The sequence below is a fragment of the Polyodon spathula genome, chromosome 1 (genome assembly GCF_017654505.1).
Source record: "Polyodon spathula isolate WHYD16114869_AA chromosome 1, ASM1765450v1, whole genome shotgun sequence".
NCBI classification, from domain to species: domain Eukaryota; kingdom Metazoa; phylum Chordata; class Actinopteri; order Acipenseriformes; family Polyodontidae; genus Polyodon; species Polyodon spathula.
Genome location: NC_054534.1, coordinates 13,053,435 through 13,076,448, shown reverse-complemented (window position 1 = coordinate 13,076,448; position 23,014 = coordinate 13,053,435). Strand labels below are relative to the sequence as shown.

Here is a 23,014-nt window from a genome sequence, read left to right as displayed (position 1 = left end):
AAAAAAAGAAAAAAAAATGTAGAAGAAGAAATGTTTTGGAAACACAGCAGATGTAATACGGAATACCAAAATCCACAATCAGCAATAATTAAGAAGTACCACTGAAATGCTAGAAAGTCGATGTCTAATGAATATTATGGGTACAGCAGGTAGGAGAATAGTCCGAGCAGCTAAAGAAAATCCAAGATTAACAAATAGTGACTTAAGGAAAGATTTAGAAGTATCAGGTATACTAGTGCACAAAAAAACTGTACAAAGGCACCTGAACACAGAAGAGATGTATACAGGTAGACCTCTCTGCAAACTACTTTTAACCCCTTAATGTACCAAGAAAATGAGTGGTTGTTCAAACGGTTTCTTTTTAAAATACACTTGAGAGCAACTCAAGTATCACGACCAGATCCAGTCTGTCAATACATTTTACACCCTGTTTTGTGCACCTCATTGCAAAAATAAGAAAGCTAACTTAATTGTCTTTATGGGACATATACCACTCTTGTACCTTTAAATGGTTAAAGAAAATTCATAAAACAAACCATCTAAAATTTGCCAAGAAATATGAACAGGAATCTGAAGCATTCTAAATTCTCTGGTCCAATGAGACTAAAATATAACTTTCTTTCCCAAAAATTTACCATAGTTTGGATAAAAAAGGGAAAGCCTTCAATAAAGAAACCCTTATACCTACAGTTAATCATGGAGGTGATTTCGTCATGATATTGGGGTGTTTTAGACATTCATGTGATTGAAGATCGAATGAATGCAGCCATATATCAAAACATTCCACACAAAACATTCCATCTGCTTGTAGGCTGATAGACAATGACCAAAAGCATACAGCTAAGTCAACTCTGGAATTCTTGAAGAAAACAAAGATAAAAGTTTTGGTAAGGCCTATGCAATCACCAGATCGTAATCTAATAGAAATGCTTTTCACTGATCTGATAAAAAGCTGTGGCCAAGCAGTGTGTATCCAATCTATTTTACCTGAAATAAATATGCAAGGCAGAATGGGCCCACATTTAACCAAGCAGATGGAATATACTGGTTAATAATTATCATAAACTTGTGAAAACCATAATAAAAATAAATACTAGAAGCAGGGATGCCAATATTTTTGTCATGAACGAATACTTTCAATTAGTTGTATTGTTTTATAATAAAGATTATTTGCTAAAATTAGTAGAAATTGTTTATTTTGCTTTTTGTTTTATTAAAAAGTGGTAAAAGTTTATTAAATTCTTGTCTTAATCTGTTCCCCTGAATTATGGCATAATAAGCATAGGGTGCCAGTACTTTAGTCTGTGACTGTACCTGCTTTGATACCCTTTGTTCTTCTTTGCCCTTTGCTGTCATTCAGCATGCATTGAAAATCCATTAGACCACTTTAGGTAACACACAACACAAAAAATGTTTTTGCCATCTGAGATGACTTTCCCGGCATAAGTAATTAGATAGTTTAAAGAAAAAAATGACATACATATATAGCAGGCAATCTGTCATTGCTAAATAATGAGATTACCTTCCCATAATTCTGAAAACAAAACACTTTTTTATGTTTAACAGTAGCTCCTGGCATCAATATATGTGATTTATTTAAGGGATAACAGAATAAATTTGCTTATTTACTTTAGTTTATCTGAAATAATCTTTGTATTTCACTGAAGGGCTCCTGTGTCCATGTGAAGCATTTTTATCAGTAAGCAATGATTTTAGAGCAGACGCCATTAATTAGTGTTATCTCTCAGCCGTGATTTATTTGTCGTTTTGTTGTTGAGTAGTAACAGAACAGCTGATCTCCATAGAAAACTATGGGAGAGCAGAGTGTGGCTGTTGTATAATATAAGTGAATACGTTGTGTGTAGGGTGTCTCTTATTTTAACAGTTGGAGCAGACCGAACTGTTCAGATTTGCTTTGCAATTTCCTCCTCTGCTTGATAAAGTAATTTTGTATAGATTCTAGAAATTGTATTCACAATAAATGCTATAGTTGAACATCAATAAACACATATTAGGCAGAAAAAATAATATACAGTGCTTATATTTGGAGCAGGGTGAAAAGCATATGTTGATCGGTTACAGCAAACCAACCTATATTTTATTGTGGGAGTTTTTGCATGGTTAAGATGAGACTTTTTTTTTTTTTTTCCTATTGAAATTGAGCACATTGTTTTGAGAATTAACTTATGCAACCATACAATCCAAAGATGATATTAATGTTAATAAAAGCACACTGCATCTAATATGTTTGCAGGAGAAAAGCACACACCAATAGCAATCCATCAGTGTACTAACAAAATAGGTTGCAAATGTTTAGCGCAAATAAGCAAGTTGTCTCATTATCAGTGGCTTGCGTGCATGTTTCTCTGTTTTATTCAGTGGAACAATATAGTCACAACAGAATAATCTCTACTATGGGGTGAAAGACAAAAGTATGTGCTTTTTTAGAAGTTTACACCAAAGTGATACAAACACTTAACTTAGTAAAGTACAAGATAGAGAATACACAATGGTTCTGATGCAAAACAATTTAGTGAGTAAAGGAAGACTTAGCACTAAGAGAGGAAGTCCGGAGTTGTTTTTCGTCTTTAAGCACTAATTGCCATTGTTGTAAGGAGCTTGGCAAAGCTGTTCTTGTGATGCCACTGCTACAAGGTGGCAATTGAAATCTGATAGATGAGTACACCCACACATGGAGTATACATATTTTTTAATGACAATTCAGGTTTGCTAGATTGTGTGTTTCTTTCAAAACTACACATGTGAGCCCTATATACAGCAGCAAAAGTGCATGAAATTATTTTGCTTCCTATAACCCCTGTTTGAGTGGCTCCTTACTGATTGGTCCCTGGATGAAAAGTGTAGGTTAACATGCAGTCACACTACAGCCAATGCCCTGGACTGAAGTCCTTTGCAATCTACCTTCTCTTCTGTACACAGTTAGTCCTTGATAGGCTGTCCTTATTGAACTTAATGTTATATTTGTATTGTTGATGCAGAGCTCAATAGTCTGTCTGTGACACTGAACCTAAAAACAGTATCTCTTTTGCTTTATTTTTCTTCTTTTCTTAAAGAGTAAGTAGCGAGCAGGATTCCGAAAAATATAATGTCTATGTCTCAACAGGTTGCTACAATTGTTTAAATAATGTACCTGTAATTTTTCTTTTAATTGTTAACATCCTGACAACTTTTTACACTTGTAACTTTAAAGTCTGTTTCAAACCTCTTTTCAAAATGGCCGCTCTAGTGCCCTGGGGTTTAAGATCTGTCCTCTAAATTACTGCAGGAAAAGCAATAAAAAACAATAAAAAAATCATAACAAGTGCTTTAGCTTTTCTGTTCTGTACCACATCATGAATCGTTATTGTTGTGTTCCCTGTTTACAATGTGGGCAATAATCTTTATGCTATTAGCACACTAGAGTGGACACTTTGAAAAGAGCTTTGGAACAGACTTTAAAGTTATAAGTGTAAAAAGTTTTTTAAAAATAGAGGTACGTTATTTGCAACATGTGGGGACATGTAACGTTATATTTTTCGGAACCTGCTACTTGCACTTTAACTTAGCCCTGTATTTCTGCTTCATGACCTATTGTTCCTGCCTTATCATTACCTAACCTTTTTCATAGAGCCATTCATGCGAGCAAAACATTTAGCAGAAGAATGCACAGATTGCAGGCAGGAGTCTTAACTTTGGCTTCAAAGATTAACATCAGCATTATAACTGGTTAGCATGCAATTGTGATGTCTTTATTTAAGGGGTATGTTGATAGTAGGTTGTTAAAGACTGCCAAGCATAACACTGAGTTCTTGAGCTAAGTAAATATAATAATAAATAAAATCACATTTGAAGCCACCCTTTATACTCTCGGTTAAGGTGTTGTACTCTTTGCATATATATATGCAGGTAATGCCCCCCCCCCCCCCCCCCCCCCCCCACCACCATTAATGTAAAGGCTTGTTAGATTTCAAAGCTGGCGCCCTGTGTTGATCGGAAGCCCATGAACCCTCACATTCACACCTCATTGCATTCACTCTTTCTCAGTCTTACATGTGTGCTTACATTCAAACTCTATCTTAAATTTGACCTGTTATAAGCTATCCCTTTCTGGTACTGTGCAAGTATGAGGATGTTCTGGTTTCACATTTTAGCATCTTGGCCATAAAAATATTTTCTGAAATATTAAAAATTGAAGTGTTGCTTATTTCTAAAGAGGGGACTGTTATCTATTCAGGGATCCCAAGATATTTAGTAAATACGGGGAGTGCATGGCTATAATGGGCTGGTGTCTCAAGACTTTAGGCAGGGCAGTAAGTCATACTGTACTTAAAATACGTACAAGCATTGTGGTTCTACATTTTCTTCTACCCTTTTCTTGGTGTGTTTTTTATGCTGTCTCCCTTATTATGACACGTACATGCCTCTACCACCATGCTGCTGTTTGTTTATACTGCAGTTTACTGTGGAAAGTCTCACCTGGAACTGCTTTTCAATTGATGCCCTGTTCTTTCTCAGTGGTTTGGAACTGCCAAGATTATTTGCTGGTGGTGCCTGTTGAGTCTGACTGAATATATATATAGATGGACATAGGAGTTTTGACACTCTGACGTAAAATCTTTCAGGTAGTTCTTTAAGAGACTGTTCACGGTAGTTCAGCTCAAAGGGCAGAGGAGGTTGAAGGTTTTTCTTGAGTGAGCATTGCTGGAGGGACTTTGACAGTAAAACCTGTACTAAGTGGTCTCCTGCTTTTACCAGCCAGTAAGCTCCTAACCATTTATTTCAAATCAGATGGGGAGGGTGGCATCTTCTGTAAGCAGTGTTCAGTCTCTTTGGTGACAGGTACATTCAGGTTTAAGCAACAGCTTTAAAACATTCCATTTAGAAATACTTTAAAAATACAAAAAATATTTACATAACCTTAAGATCCTTACCATTACATTGCAGCGCATATGCACTCAATCCTTAACAGTAAAGGATGTAATATGAAGCCAGACCTCCCACCATGTTTAAGTGTCCAGATGCTTGTTTGTATTGGTATATAGTTGTGTATAAAGTGTTAGCGCCGGTAAAAAAAAAACATTTTAAAATGTTCAGGTTTTCTTTCTCAATTTTCCACAATCCTTGGATAATGTTATCATTATTGCCACTATCATTGGCAAACTCAGTTTGTTTGCATAGTACTTCCAGCTGCCAGAACTGCATCCTATTGTCAGTGAAAGGTAAGACGCACATTTTTCAGACAGTAACACGTGTCTCTGAAATGTTTGCATACACCTGAAGAGAGACTTTGAAAGTGGAAGTTAAAGAAACATATGTTATTTACAAATCAGAGGAGTCTACAAGCAGATAGAGTCTAAAGAAAAGGATTTCTCCTTCCTGCGCATACGCAAATCTCAGAACTTAAAAGGGAGAGTTCACGGCGCCAGTTGGCATTTTCTCTCTGTGAAATGTTAACGTTGACCACCCTGTATATCTATCTGTGGCTGATCGCAGTCTTTGTTTTAAACTTGTTACCATAAAATTGTAAATTATAGCAAACTGCTTTAAACTTAAACATTTTGTCAGAATCTTTATTAAAAGCTACATTTTACGTGTAAAAATTTTTTTGCTAATGTTGCCATAAATCACAGTTTTAATAATAACACTATTTAATATGACATACCATTAGCGTAATTAATATAATATACTGTGTTCTTTGTTATTATCTATTATCATTCAATCATAGTTTTTAACTTTACCTTACTACCCTGTTTACAAAGGGTGGTAGGTAAAGTTTAATTTCTAAACACTGGGAAATATAAATTATCATCTGCAGTGCTACCCTGCTGAATTGTTATTTACTGAACCCTAATCACAAATAGATAGTACAGCTCATATAAACCTTTACTATCGAAAAATGCATTGCAAACTTAATGATGCATTTTGAAGCAGTGAGGTCTGGTAGGAAAGTTATTTTTGAAGCAAAAAGTAATATAAAACTATAACTCAATTAAGTTTTTTTAAATTATATATATTTATTTATTTGCTAAAAACACATTTCATTAAATATTCAAATTGTGAATAAAAAAAAACAATCTGGTTATTTATTTTACAGTTGAGATGTTTGGTCAGAATAAAAGTACATTTTAAGATCGGCTAAAAGTATTATTTTTCTTTATTCTTGAAACCTGTGGATCTTGCCCCTGCTTCATTTAGCGTTCCTATGCAATATGTACAGTAATTTTATATGATATCACACTGTGGGTTTGTTCTAGGTTGGGGGGGGGGCTTGAGAACCATTGATTTAGACTATACGCCTTTCTCAGTATCTTCAAAAGACTTATGATCAACATCTGTCATTGAATTTACAAAGTTTCATTTTGTATTTCGTAATTCAATTTCCAGGATCCAGGATACTATGACTGGTGTTGTATAATAATAATAATAATAATAATAATAATAATAATAATAATAATAATAATAATAATAATAATAATAATAATAATAAAGCCAGAAACATGAATTTTAAAGACAACTTTGCCAATTGCAAACAACAAAAACACAAATCAGAAAATGCCAATATAAAAGTTTACTAAAGTACATTTGAACAATACATTTGCAATACCCCATGCTTTTCTATATCACACATTGTCTGTCCTTTACTATGGTTAACCAGATTTTTTTACAATGCTTTACTATATGCATATGTGAGGTACCATGCTTTTCAGGGCTTTGCCATTCTTTTGTTAAACTTTTAAAAGGCCTTAATGACTACAGTAATTATACATGAATAAATTCAGCACATTCACATTCTAGGACACATGAATAACACATGAAAACTAAATAATGGATAAACAACGATAAAAGACTCTGTAAAACTAATTCATTTGTTGATTATTTTCTTACCGATTCAATGTTTTCAGTTCTTTATACCATTTAAAAATTTCTTCCTAATTGATTGTTAATTTGGTAATGGAATGTGGTCTTTGCTTTTTTGTTCCTCTTAGTTCAAACAGTTAAAATATTTGTCTCTCATATTGTGGGAATTTTGCCATGAGTTCCTTGGAGTTTGAGTTTAAAATCAGACTTACACAGACAAAAGTTTATGATGTAAGTGAAGGTAGTAACGAAGGACTATGCTTTAGATTTAGAACACGAAAGTGGCTTTAGAAAACTAAAAATGCAAAAAGCAAAGGAATGTGAACCAGGAACAGATAGTAAAGTTTTTGATTGTTTTGTTGAACATAAAACAGATGAAGACCTAAATATCATCATCAGCAATCGTACTCAGGTAAAATGAAAGTGGGCTTTTAACTTGTTTTACATCTAACGTCTGTGTAATTGATGGAGATTGAAGTGACGATGAAATTGTTGTTGTTCCTGCACCTGTCCAGAAGATATGTGAAATGAAAATGTTTATGTGGAAGTGAAATGTGTGTTTCTGTAGAATTGTTCTTACTGTGGATTTGGTAATCAACAATATATCTGACCCACACTCCCATTCTCTTCAAAGCCACACAGCCACATTTAGTTAGAAGGTCTGGTAGCATTTTTACAAGTGTCTGTTTTAGTGGCTGACACGACTTAATCAGTTTTATTCCATTTTTTTTTTTATTGCCTCTCATACATCTAATTTGTAGCTTAGACTAGAAATGCCCTTAATACTTTATTGTTTGAAGGTTCGTTTTAATGTTGTATTAAGAACAGAACATCGGTTTCTTTGGTTTACATACCACCCCCATTGTTATGCATCTTCTGCTTAAAGTGGTTGTTTTCTTTCCAGTTGGTGATTGAAATGTATACATAAATCTAGGGAGTTTAAAGCAGGCTGATATTTGGTCAGATTGCCATGTTTGAAGAAACTAGTTCACTTGGAGGCCTTCCAGATGGTCAGATTGAGTTCATTTCATCAAAGAACGCAGACTAACTTAAATAATATGCTAATGCTTTTAATTGCATGTCATAACAGTTTTCAGATTTGTAATAAATAGTAGCTTGTACGGCTTGGCACTGCTCTTAGGTGAGAGCTAACACCCCCCACTCACACCAATACAGATTGCTCACAAGCGGTTTTGTCTAGTAGCAAGAAAGATTGATAGATGACATTCAAGGATCTTTCATTTTATTTATCTATTTATTTATTTAAATTAAACATTTCTAATGGTAAAATGTCAGGAAAAGCACTGACAGCAAATACTCATGATGATCGTTGTTGGTTGGTCATTTTTTTTTCTGAGCAGTTCCTTGAAATGATCATGCCATAAAAAAAAAAAGGGTGAGACGTTGCAGCGTACACACATCTCGTTTTCAAATTAGAAATCTTTTTTAAACCACTATCATTTTCACTTTTAGTGGTAGCAATAAATATGTTTTATTTGTCTTATTTATTTGTTTTATTTGTCTTGAATTTGGTTTCTTTAATTACTTGCCAATGGGGACAATAGAGACATTTATATGTACTGTATGTCACTGACATTTTTTCCATTTATAGAACTAGTTGTCCAATTGTAATGAGACATGCATTAGCATAAATTCTCATATCTATGACTTATGTCATTTTTAGCTGTATTTTCAGAACCACTTTCTTGAGATTTGCAAAATCTGTGACTTTCTTGTGATTTGTTACTATAATGAAAACGTACACAGTTTAGTTTTAGTTTTAGTTTTAGCTGCAGCCATACAAGCTTAAATTCCACACTGAAACCTGAAGTTGGTTTTGGGCAGTAAGTGGCGCCACCATGAGTGCATTACAGCTCAAAACCAACAATATTATTGTGTGATAAGAATGTATTCTGTCCCATATGTTATTTTATTTATTCCATGGCTTAGTTTACATGCAAAAATAAAAATAAGTCTCACCTTTTTGTCATGCTATTTTGTAGTGCCTTTCAGGGAAATTTAAGTTTGAGTGTAGTTTTCTTTTATGGAGAGAAATTTTCCTTCAAAATTAAAATGACCTAATTAATAATATTATATGGGAGGGTATATTTAAATGTTTCTGTTGGTGTTTCATGTTGCCTGGCGTGACGACTGGTACTGTTCAACTTTCTTAAACTGGGGTTACAAGAACTTTTCAGGTTGTGTTGAAGAACCGCAAGTGTACCCTGTCTCATTTGGCCACCAAAAAAAGAAAAGAAAAAAGCAAATTAAAAAAAATAAAAACTCAGACATTACACAGATACCAAAAAAACACTAATATTCCATAAGAGAATGCTTTCCTGCATTATTTGCAAATCATTTATATATATTATATATATATTATATATATATATATATATATATATATGCATATATAATATATATATATATATGTGTATGTATATGTCATATTATAATCTGTATAAAGTATAATCTATACAAGGTTGTCCTACAGACTAGAATACCATCAGATGTTGGTCTCGATTTTACAAAACAGAGCTAAAATGTTACTACATTCAGGTTAATGATTGTAAAAAATATCCAATCACAAAATGTTAGTAAAAAACATTTTTATCATGTAGTAAATATCCGATGGGATGAACACTTGTAATACCCAATTATTATTATTATTCTAATTATTAATAATAATAATAATAATAATAATAATAATAATAATAATAATTGGGACAGGGACAGTGCAAGGCTTTCGCCAGTAGAATGTTGTTACATTTCTTTGTTATTGGAAATCCAGTATGCCAATAGCCCATATAAGTTCAACAAATTCCTCTGTAGATGCTAATCCACCCATGCATTTTTGTAAAAAATAATTCTGTAAGTTTTGCAGCAAGCTAATATTGCGCCCCCTATTTGCCTTTTTGAACCCATTCGTGGAACCAACCTGAATTGCATTTTATCTTGTTGCTAAGATACCAAAAACTTTAAGCTTAAAGCAATCAAGGATAACACTTTGCTTATGAAACAGCTGAATTATAAAGTGCTATAATGTTATATGTCAGTAAGTTGAATAAATGGTTTCACAATAGTACACACACACACACACACACACACACACACACACACACACACACACACAAAAAAACATACTGAATGAAGTTTTTTTTCTATTTGGTCACAGAAGTTTTCCAGGGCTGCTTTCAGCAGATCTCAGTTGTTAATAAAGAATTGCATGGTACGGCCTTTATGTGTAATAGAAAATTGCACAAGGTTACATCAAAAACTGGATCTTCACTGTTGAAGTCTTATGAACATATGGTACACTTTTTAAAGTTGTTGCCATGCAAAAAAAAAAAAAAAAAAAAACATTCAATTTGAGTGACTTTTTGAGTGAAAAGGCGAATTATCCACCCTTTTTAGGCAGACCATGTTTTGGCTGCACACTTCCTATAGCGTGAGGAATGTGCATAACATGTGCGCACTAAGTCATATTTGGAGTTTCTAAACTGCCTGTAATGTTTATTAAAGCATATTAAAACAAACTGCTGCCATTTATCACTCTTGCTACAACAAGCACAGTCAACAGTCAAGAAATAAAACATTAAAAATAAATATATTATTCAAAAGTCTTCCCAATATTTCTGTTTTACTGACGAAATGAAATTCGAAAGGTGTTTGTACAAGTTATTTTCATGTACCTGGATGGCACAACAACTTTGATATACTGTATATTGTGGTCCCAAGTTGTTTTACAAGAGAGACTTGTATGTCTTGTATGACTTGTATGAGACTTTATTGTATGTGGCACAAATTACACTGACAGCCCTACTGTTTGCTCATATTTGTAATAACTTTGTTTATGTTCTTGGATGACAACTAACCCTCACTACAAATAATAACCCAATATTTTCTGTAGTTGGCAAGTATTCTCTGTGTATTTTTTTTTTTTTTTTTTTTTTTTTTTTTTTTTTACTTGTATATTTGATAGTGATTTTCTTGTAATCTCAGGAGCAAGTTGTGATTGAGAATGAAGACTGGCTGATAGTTGTTCCTTACTAGGCAACATGGCCTTTCCAAACACTGCTTTGCTCAGGAGGCATGTGCTGCATTTGAACGACCTCTCCAGCAAGAAGCGACAAAGTAAGAGAGTGTTAATTAAAAATCATTCCTTCAGGGTGGCTTTTCGACTCAGATAGCTTTGCCTGCTGTTTCTGGGGGTACTGCTGCATTGCCCTTTGTTTTCCATCTAATACCTATTCGTAAATTGTAGCTGCAGGGATTTGTTTCTCCTCCGTCTTGATGACCACTAAGCAGACATGAAATGTTAAGTGTTCGTGTTACTACTGAAGTTCATTCGGAAAGGCATTGACAAAGCTGGCTGATATTGTACAGAAAAAAAAACACTTAATAACCAGCAGTCTTGTAATGCTCACCTTGCCCAGGTCCCTGTTGTATTATTATTATGCACATAGAATTTGCTACAGGATTTTATTTATACCGAGCATCAAAAGAAACTTATCACTATTATAACACATTTATTTTGGGGAAAAAAAGGTATATAAATAATGGACATTGACAGAAGGTTTTTGGTTTCTTTTTAATCACTCGGTCATTCATCCTTGATCATAACAAACTTGAGTGACTATGACTGAAGCATATGCACTTAATCACCTAATTAGTGAGACAATTGATTGGACACTGGATATGGAGTGATTTCAGCTGTTGAACTGCAAGCATGAGTAAAAGCAATAAAAAAAAAATCACAGAAAAAAACAACACTATGCCACATCTTTCAAGAGAGCAGCGCCTTTGTGCAATTGACATGTTGGAGGCTGGACTATGGCAGCGTACTGCGGCTCACTGTCTTGGGTGCTCACAGCCAGCAATTTCAAACCTGGCGAGATGGTTTAACCAGACACCCTGTCAATGGCAGTCACAACACCTTCCCAAGATCGACAGATCATTTTGCAGCATCTTTGTGATGTCATTTGTTAGTCAGCATAATAAAAAGTCACTGCACCTGCTCTAAAACAGTTTGTCATTTTTCGATCACATCTAGTGAATTTTATCCAAATATAAGTGATAAGCTTCTTTTGATGCTCAGTATCTTTTCCTCTAAAACTCCCTTATCTTTTCTTTTCTTTTATAATTTACCCACATACCTATAGAAAATAGGGATGGTCATTTCCATATATTTTAATAAGCGAATACACTGCATTTACTGCATTTTTTTAAAAAAAGATTATTGGCTGCAATCTTATTCATGTTCCACTTCGTATCGGCTTGCTTATTCATATTAACCACAGCAGTTTAAGTATGAATAATTATAAAATTGTTTGCCAACAGTACTGCATTGTATGTTATGTCTTTTTTGTAAAATATCTATATTTTGTAGACTCTTGTATAAATTACATTGAATAATTCAACGTGGTTTAATATGTGCAGTGGTGCAGTCCAACCACCTCTGTTACCCATAGCTACAGTATCACAACTTTATGTCACAACTGTGTCCTTTACCAATAAAGAAATACCCTTTATAGCCCATAATGTAATTAACTATAATAAACACAATACTTCAATAAGAACTAGTGATTCTGGCATAAGTATCCATAGATTCATGATGAAAAGAAATTAACAATTAACATTATGTATGTTTAATTATTTCAAATCAATCATAAATGTGTATTTGTTATAAGACAAAAAGAAACCTAACAATCCAAATTATTATTACATGTGTTCATATTCAAAGGAAGAAGAATAAAGGTTAGGCTTCATAGTTAAAAAAGAAACATATGTATAAAGAATAAACAAAATAAAACATTGAAGGAAAAGATATGCATTGTTAAATGTTCATAATGAATCCTTGATGTGCTGTCTGGTCATAGAGTTCTGCATTGGTGAAGCAGTCTTAATAGTTCATCATGCACTGTTTGGTTGAGTCATGCATTACATATACATGCTCTAGCTTCCAGGTGGCTAAGTACGCATGTACAATGTTCAGCATCTAGTTGAATAAACGCACATTACGTACTGTGACGATATCAAGCATGGCTTTGGTTCAGTTATCTGTAAACGCACAATGTAAGTGTAATACTTCTTCTGTTGGTGTGATGTTTAAAACAAAGTCTTCTTAACACGGTCGTCCACTCTGTGGGAGTTAGTTTTGCAGCAGCGCAGAGCAGCACCTCCGTGAAGGTTGTAGGCAAAAGCTTTCATCATTCCGGAGGGAGCCCATCTTCTCTCAGACAGCTTTGAAGATTACATCATAGTGTCTTTGTTGATGAACTTTGGAGTTTGATGAGTTGAGAGCGATGAGATGTTTTGAGAAAAGAAAGAAATCAGAGAGAATCCAGAAAGAAAGAAAATCCTTGTTTTGTGTTTAAATAACACAATGTATAGCTGTTCCCTTGTACAATAAACAAGTCCTTGTCGGGCCTTCCATTGGTTCACAGTATCTGATAGACAGTTGCATGTCACACAAAAAGGATGTGTTAGAAATTGAATGTATTCACCTATTTCGTTATTAAAAGATTTTACATTTCTCATTTAAACCTCCTATTCACCTTAGTTACATTAAAGAAATTTCATTCTCTATACAAAATTACATTTACTAGCATATAAAACATCATAATACAATCAAAGGATAATATTTAAAAATAGTTATTAGTTTATAATTTAATTTAAAACACAATAAACTAAACAATTAAAAAACAATAAACTTAAAATAACTATTGAACTTGTGTCCACAAGTTATGCAATTGAAAATGATGCTTAAAGCATTTTATGCAACTTAACACAATAATGGTACAATAGCTTGCTTGGTAAGTTTTATGACACCTTAGGAGGCCAGACAATCAGATAACATTTTGGAAGGCAAGCTTCAAAGAGTTAACTCAGTTTGTGGCCTATGCCTTGGTCTAATCAAAACGCTTTGAAGTAGATCTGTTTAAGAATGTTCTGGAATCGGTGTTAAAAACCCAATCATCACTAAATTAAATTTCTCAATAATGTTTATATTAAAATGAATTTAACCATGAATTTCCTTGACACTCAATATATGGTGGAAGCATTTTTGCCAGCAATTACAGCCGCAAGTCTTTTTGGGTAAATCTCTACCAACTTTGCATACCGGCTTGGTGCAATTTGTGCCCATTCTTCTTGGCAGATTTGCTCAAGCTTTCTCAAGTTTTTTGGGGATCGCTTATGGACAGCAATTTTCAAGTTTTTTCACAGATTCACAATAGGATTCAAGTCAGGACTGGGCCACTCAAGGACAGTCACTCTCTTATTCTTAAGCCACTCCAGTGTAGCTTTGACTTGTGCTTTGGATCATTGTGCTGCTGAAAGGTAAATTTCCACCCCACTTTTAAGTCTTTAGCAGACTGAAACAGGTTTTCCTCTAGTATTTGCCTGTACTTTGCTCCATGCATTTTTTCCTTAAATTCTAACAAGCTTTCCAGTCCCTGCTGAGGAGAATCATCCCTATATCATGATGCTGCCATCACCATGCTTGACTATAGGGATGGTGTTGACTGGGAGATGGGACACTTGGCATTTAGACCAAAAAGTTCCAATGCCACATTTTTGCAGGATCACTCAGGTGCTTTGTTGCAAACTCCATGCAGGCTTTGAGATGGCTTATTTTTAGCAATGGCTTCCTTCTTGCCAGCCTGCCATACAGGCTACTTTTGTGAAGTATTCTGGATATTGTTGACTGATGCACATTTTCTCTCATCTCAGCCATTTAACTCTGTAGCTCTTTCAAAGTTGCCATTGGCCTCACAGTGGCATCCCTCACCAGTTTCCTCCTTGCCCGACTGCTCAGTTTGAAGGGACACCCTGATCTAGGCAGTGTCTGGGTGGTATAATGCACCTTCAATTTCTTTATGATTAAGTAGACTGTGCTCACAGGGATATTCCGAGACTTTGGTATTGTTTTGTACCCTTCTGATCTGTGCTTTTCAATACTTTATCCCTGACTTGCTTTGAAAGCTCCTTGGTCTTCATGTTTGAGTCTTTTCTTGAAATTCACTACCTGACCAAGGAACCTCACAGAGACAGGTATTTTTATTCTGAAATCATGAGAACCACTAATATTGTACAATGACAGAGGCAATTCAACTAATTGTAGAATTGTGTTGCTGCACACAATCTGAATTATACCACCGTGGCAATGTTGCCCACCCCTGTGTGTATTTCTGTGTTGTATGTTGCATGTAGTGTGTTAATGTTGGTGTATAGTCATTGGTACATGGGATGTAATATGGGGTATGCGCACAAGTGTTTAAAATGTATATTTGTATTTAGGAACGAGGATTTCACAGCACTTCACGTGCAGGTGAAACGTAATAATATGTGAGCACAGGGAATTAATTCACGTGCAGTTGTAGCAAGACTCCAGTTGAATGATTGATTAGCAATCGAGTCTCGGTACAGCTGCATAAAAGCAGCATGTTTTCACTCACTCGGGGTTGTGTGCTCGGTGAGTGGAGAATGGGATTGGAGACAGAGGTAATAAGAATAGTTAAAGTTAAAATATCAGCTCACTGTGTTTGTCTCTGTAGTCCATTTTGTTTGTCTCTTTATTTTGGCTGAAGTGCCGTGTCCTGTGTTTTATTTATCTTACAACCTTTTATTTTCTGTTTGTTCATTTATTAAATACTGAGTGCAAGCAAGTGCTCAGCTTCACCGAAAATCCATGTCTCTCTGTTTATTCTGTGTTAGGTTCTGTTCTGACGTGAACCACTACAGCCGTCTTTGTGACAACCACACATTAGCTACTTGTTTGTCTGGTTACCTTTCCATCACACACATGCAAACATAATTTCTACAAGTTTTACTGCTTAGAATTTATATTTGTGTGTGTGTGTGTGTGTGTGTGTGTGTGTGTGTGTGTGTGTGTGTGTGTGTGTGTGTGTGTGTGTGTGTGTGTGTGTGTGTTTGTGGAACATCAATAAGTTACATTTTATTAACACTAGAACCACCTTTTACAATACTTGTTTTTATTTTGAATATAACACACAGTATTCATTTATAAACTTCTTTTTAAACATCTCAAGGGCTTTTGCCCAAAAGTTCTCAAAAGTTATATATTTTTATTGTACTATATATTTTAGTGATATCAAATTTTATGCCAGGAAAACTTTTATATTTTGCAACTTTATATTGAATATACAAAGCTAAAAAACAGGATTCCTACTCTAGATGTCTCGTGAAATTATGCAACACTTTTATGATAAAGCCTGTATGTAGTCTGAAAGCCAGCAACATCTTTGGTCTACAGCTATCCTAATATATGTCTAGAATGCCTTTTATGTGTACTTATATTAATAGATTTAAGTAAATAGGGTGCCTGAAAAACATTTACTTTGGCTGTGATACGCGCTGCAAATGTTATTAAATCAGGTAAGTGTTTTGCTGTTACAGAAAAATACACTGTTATTGCAAAATAAATTGGTTTCTTTCCTATTTTGTTTCTTAGATTATATGGAAATTATATAGAGCTGCCAAAGTGGCTTGTGTTGGTAGTACAAACCCCAGAAAACACCAGACCAGATAATGTAATTCTAAATTGATGCAATGCGAAGGTAATTTGATATATTTAGCTTTTTCCTTTTTAGGCCTGGCATCTCTAATGAAAAGGCTCCTGATAAAACATGACAATTCATTTGAGATGTTGTTTCCATACTCATTGAGGTGGCACGGTAAGAAACACATGCAATGCCAGATTACAGAAAAAGCAGTTATGCTGAATAGGAGGGCTGATAGACTGGTTTGCAATTGGTTTAGTGGATGGAATTGAAGTATACCAGGGTTGTTGACCCCGCAGGGAATGAATATCCTCAGCATTGGAGTTCTATAATAGTGGAGGCACTCATTTGCACACTACACTCAAACACAGACACAGCACATGTTCAGGATGGTTTAAAGCATCTGTCTTTCCATTTGTTGGCGGTCAACATATCGATTTGTGATGCCTGTAGGCAGAGTTGTGCCTGCGAGACCAGATTTTGGTCCCGCAGCAGCAGTTGATATAATCTGTAACACTACAGTATTGTTGTAGTAGTCATTACAATCTACTGCTCTGTGCTCTCAATCTCTTCTGTTGTTGCATTTGATAACTCTGTATTTTAGTGTCATTTTGTTTTACATTTTTTAATAAATACATGTCAGTTGAGAAAAAATATCTTGCCTTTGACCTTACTTTGAGGACCACTACTCTAGAGGGACACCTCTACAAAATGAAAGGACTGCATTAGCAGTCATGCAACCCCCCTTGAGCTGCACTCTCATATTAATAATTAGTGTTGATAGTGCTGTGCCTCATTCTGAATGTAAGATACCTCTTCTACTGGTGTTTGGAGATGTCCAGTGTTTCAAACATTGGAAGTGCTTCTTGTGGTTTGAAACTTGACATGATTAATATACCTGCAACGTTGCTACCGTCCAGCATTCTTTTTATAGAATTCTTCCAAGTAGTGCTGCCCGCTGTAATGGATTGTTTATGTGCTGCTCTGCTCAAAAATAAATAAATAAATAAATAAATCACTCCTTCAGGGGATTGATCCTTTCATACAAGTTTTAATATGCTGGCTTTGGAACCACTATGTGGTTTGTTCAGTACCTCTTCCTACAGCATATCAAAATGTATTAGATTTGCAGTCTTTTCCATGAAAACGACAAGGACAATCTTCTGAATGGATCAAATCCAATGTGGGTCAAAGTTTTTGTGTCAGTGTGGGAGACAGTTGTCTCCCAGTACTGTACACTCCATGCATTTTCTTGTTAAAGCTGTTTCCATATTGGTGGTCCTGGAACAGTTTTGATGACAGTCATTCAGTGACAGTATACATCATAATTGGGAGCCTTTGTGACCTTTTTTTAAAAAACTGTATAGCAGGATAACAGACTTGAAATCCCAATATAAGTGAATAGATACCACTCCATAATTAGGTGATAACTACAGGACACTTCAAGTGCACAAGGAGATAACAGTCTTATGTAATCTTAATGGCGATCTCATTTGTAAGGTAAAACTTAAAAGGCAAGACAGATGTTTCCACTAATGCCTTCTTCAGTATAATGTTTCAAATTTGCTCAACCCCTGTGAATGGTAGTTAAGTTAATTAGAAATTGTATCCTACTTCTAAATCTGTTTTTCTTCCAAAATGCTGATGTACTGCACACTGTACCTTCAAAAATATTTTATGCTCAGTTTGCTGTGATGCTACAGAGCATTGTAAATTAAAAATGTCTGATGAGGTCCCTGCATGATTTTTTTTCAAGTTTTGAATCACTGAAGGAGGAAATTAGGAGGAGACGCTTGAACACTGTTTAACAAGAGTATATGTCTCTACTTTCCATACAAAATACAAAGTGTGCAGCACATAACTTCTACATGACACATGCAGGGTCATGCATAGCTTTAGGCTATAAAATATACAGTACATGCTATGGTGTATTTAAATAGCTTTGATTTTCATGTTGGCATCTGACCTTCATATCTTTAATGTATTCTCTAGAGCCATGTTGCATGATTGCTCTTAATATTATCCAGTGTTTCCAAAAACAGTAGGGCTTGAAATGAAGATAACTTTTTAATATGGTAACAATACACACAGGATAAAAAAAAAAAAAAAAAAAAAAAGATGTTTCAAAACTAATATGCATATTATGTCTAAGCTATAACACAAGACAGGGTGTGCAGTAGGGTTGTAACAATAATCAATAATAGCGATATTTTTTTTGCAGCGATAATTTGATTGTGTTGACAGATTTATTATCGATAATCTTAATTATCGTTCATGATCCAATGAGCAGGAAGCTGCACTGAACTATCTGTGTGAGGCATAATGCATGGTCTGTGTGAGCACTGCATACATTGAGAAGTTAAGTATTGATAGAAAATAATATGCTTTGAACTTTACGTTAGGGTTTCATTTTGATAATAAGTTTTACACTGGCAAAGCATAACTGGTTTTCTAACATAAAAACACAAATATTGTATTTTGCAAAATAAAAAAATAAATAAAAACTGCTTGGTCACTGTAAAATGACTGTAGAAAAGTGGAACTTTGACTTTTAAACATTTTGACACAGGATTTTTTTTTTTTAATGTAAATTAAATGTAATTGTAAACCCCCCCCCCCCCCCCCCCCCCCCCCCCAAACAAAATTTGTTTATACCGGGTGCAAACATATGGCCCACGTTTAATATGGCCTAATAATGTGTAAAAAAAATTCTGTTGCTTCTTTTTTTTTAAAACTACATAAAGACATTAGTACTATACTTCAGCCTATGTACTGCAGGGGGGAAAAATAAGTGGGTTGCTATTGTATCAAAAGGGTTAGAAGAGCAGCTAGCGATAGTTAATTTTAAAATGATACCTAGATATATGTGTGTGTGTATGTGTGTGTGTGTGTGTGTGTGTGTGTGTGTGTGTGTGTGTGTGTGTGTATATATATATATATATATATATATATATATATATATATATATATATATATATATATACAAGGGTGTACACAAATAAAGTAAGAGAAATTCTCTTATGGCAAGATTCTGTTTACAAATTTGAAGTTCAAGGCCATTCAGGTTTGTCAGCAAAGTAACATAAGTATGTAAACCATCGTAAATGTTCTGGAATTACACAAGAATTAACAATTGTTCAATAAGTTTTAGAATTATTATTATTTCAGTTTACGTAGGAAAAATTTATCATGTTTGTTAATATATACAAATTACAATAGGTGTAATTTTATACTCACGTTTGTTCTGGGCACCCACCAGGAATTTAAAACCTTGCCATATATACAGCATGACTTTCAAAAGGGGCAAAATAAGAACTAGGTCGCAAAGTGATTTTTAAAGCCTGATTAATGTAACCACATCACTGTCAACAAGTGGATATCACTATTCATTTCATCTAAAGCATTTGAAAGCCTTATACTTAGTGACCCAAGTCAGCTTTTAGAAACCACTGGTGACTTTGTTTTGCCCCTTTTGAAAATCCTGCTGATAACCCTGGTCCTGAGGAGCTACAGGGCCTTCTGGTTTTCACTTCAACCGACCTCTCAGTTACCTAATTGAACAAATTATTGGCTTAATTAGTCAAGACTAACATGTGTTCCAGATCTGTAGCCATAGATTTTATAAAGACACCTAAAAAACCACATGCAATCTCTTAATTGTTAATGTCTAACGCAACCAGGATCTACCCAGCTGCATTTGGTACTGAACACCAGGGCTCAAAAAGGCACTCTCATTGTGACCAACCAGAATGAGATTTTGAAATAATAATAATAAAAAAAAAAAAGTTAAAACAAAGGTCAGAATATAATTGTTGGTGTTTTAAAAAATTATCATTCAACAGTTCTGAACATGAAACTAGACTGTAACTTCAACATTGTATATGTTTGTAATGCTTCACAGGTGTTTGTGTAGTTATATGTTTACTGTACACTTTTTTTCCTTTGGATGGTCATTTTAATTGCCATATGTATAAATATACTAAAATAACGTTATAGAAGGAAACCTAAAAAACTGGGTCAAAAAAACAGAACTTGCTACAAAAGACTGAATCATCTACTCTACAGTATGAAGCTGAATAGCTTTACTCTCAGGCTTTACTTTACACTGTGAGTGAAGCTACCCAGTCAACAAAGTAAAGACTGCAATCTTTAGTTAACAGTTTTTTAAGATGAGAATTCCACTTTATTGTTAGAACACTGAACGATAAACAACTTTAGGCTTTAGGTATTGGATTATATTGCTTAATTTTTTGGTTCCAGTTTAATGAAATTAAAGGTGGTTTGCTCCTTACAAAAAATGAGTTAATTAAAGACTAGTAGAAGTGTATGGAGATATACAGCATAATGTAGGCTAATGTTATTGACTCTGTTGTATATCTGTATCTGTGAGTTAATGACAAGCACCTTGGCAATGGGATATTGTAATTTAAAACCAGTCCTTTGTCTTTGAATGAGTTTGTCATAAGTAGTAATAAATTATGTACAATAACATTTCAAGTGTAAGCTTTTTGATCTTTTACTTCTGTCCGTCTAACATGGAAATTAAATGACAAAATAACATTCATTTTATTGAGAGCTATCTTTTCAGTAATAATTTACTTTGTAACCTTTCCATTTTTTTCATACACTTTAATGGAACACACTGAAGCCGGAGAAAAACATGGTCGCGAGTATGAGGAAAAATGCAGAGCTTGTTAAATACCTACAAGCCATTCAGTGTTTGTAGTGCTTCACTTTAACACTGGCAGATTGTGGTGCTTCACTTTAACACTGGCAGATTGTTTCTGGTGCTTCACTTTAACACTGGCAGATTGTTTGTGGTGCTTCACTTTAACACTGGCAGATTGTGGTGCTTCACTTTAACACTGGCAGATTGTGGTGCTTCACTTTAACACTGGCAGATTGTTTCTGGTGCTTCACTTTAACACTGGCAGATTGTTTGTGGTGCTTCACTTTAACACTGGCAGATTGTGGGTGCTTCACTTTAACACTGGCAGATTGTTTGTGGTGCTTCACTTTAACACTGGCAGATTGTGGTGCTTCACTTTAACACTGGCAGATTGTGGAGCTTCACTTTAACACTGGCAGATTGTGGTGCTTCACTTTAACACTGGCAGATTGTTTCTGGTGCTTCACTTTAACACTGGCAGATTGTTTCTGGTGCTTCACTTTAACACTGGCAGATTGTTTCTGGTGCTTCACTTTAACACTGGCAGATTGTGGTGCTTCACTTTAACACTGGCAGATTGTTTGTGGTGCTTCACTTTAACACTGGCAGATTGTGGTGCTTCACTTTAACACTGGCAGATTGTGGTGCTTCACTTTAACACTGGCAGATTGTTTCTGGTGCTTCACTTTAACACTGGCAGATTGTTTGTGGTGCTTCACTTTAACACTGGCAGATTGTGGGTGCTTCACTTTAACACTGGCAGATTGTTTGGGAGCTTCACTTTAACACTGGCAGATTGTTTCTGGTGCTTCACTTTAACACTGGCAGATTGTTTCTGGTGCTTCACTTTAACACTGGCAGATTGTTTGTGGTGCTTCACTTTAACACTGGCAGATTGTGGTGCTTCACTTTAACACTGGCAGATTGTGGTGCTTCACTTTAACACTGGCAGATTGTTTCTGGTGCTTCACTTTAACACTGGCAGATTGTTTCTGGTGCTTCACTTTAACACTGGCAGATTGTGGTGCTTCACTTTAACACTGGCAGATTGTGGTGCTTCACTTTAACACTGGCAGATTGTGGTGCTTCACTTTAACACTGGCAGATTGTGGTGCTTCACTTTAACACTGGCAGATTGTTTGTGGTGCTTCACTTTAACACTGGCAGATTGTTTGTGGTGGCAGTGGCAGGGTTTCAAGTTCAATTCTGAATTGAGTTTAAATAATCACAAGGGAATACTATTAATAATATGGACTGTGTAAATGTATCTTAGTTTTATTATGTGTTTTTTTCCCACACAGCTACTATTGTGGAAATCTGAAATAATATGGTTCTGGGTTACATCCTCCTTCTGGCAATAATTCATGTTAGCTTGTTCCTGGCATTTCTAATGATATAAAGCAGGTTACTGGTATTTGGTCTTTAGAAAAAAGATTTATTTAACCAAGGAAAAATTTACCTGCCCATTGTGGTTGCTTAATATAGAACACTTAAGGCTACCAATTTTTAGAATTCCAAGACTGCCTCTCAGAGCAAGTATACTTTTTTACAACAACATTACTGTGCCTGTCCACTCATTATTAAAAACTGCTAGTGGCTGAAAAGGATAAGGGCAGCAGCCAGCTTTCAGTGAATCTATAAGACGCTTATTATTGGATCTAACAGGGTTTAAGGTATCTTTCTATATGTTGTGCTGCAATGTTATACTTACCTTTTTGGATTTTTTTTTTCTTTCTAATATTTCCTATTCTCTGTTTTTTTTAGGTTTTTTGGTTTTACAGTGTAGCGATTTTATAATTTGTTTGATACATCTCCAATCCACTGTGTGATTACTTAATGGTTACCATTTTAAAGAACCGTTTGCTATTTTCTCTGTAAATGAGACATGCAGACTGCCTATGAACAAGTGTACAGTCAGATGGATAAATAAATAGTAGCTGGCTTCACAGACATTGGTAAGCAC

At 34.8% G+C, this 23,014-nt stretch overlaps 1 pseudogene; it reads left to right on the top strand.

Annotated features, from left to right (window-relative positions):
• LOC121315471 overlaps positions 1–23,014 on the top strand; it is a 42,348-nt pseudogene that overhangs the window by 6,812 nt on the left and 12,522 nt on the right.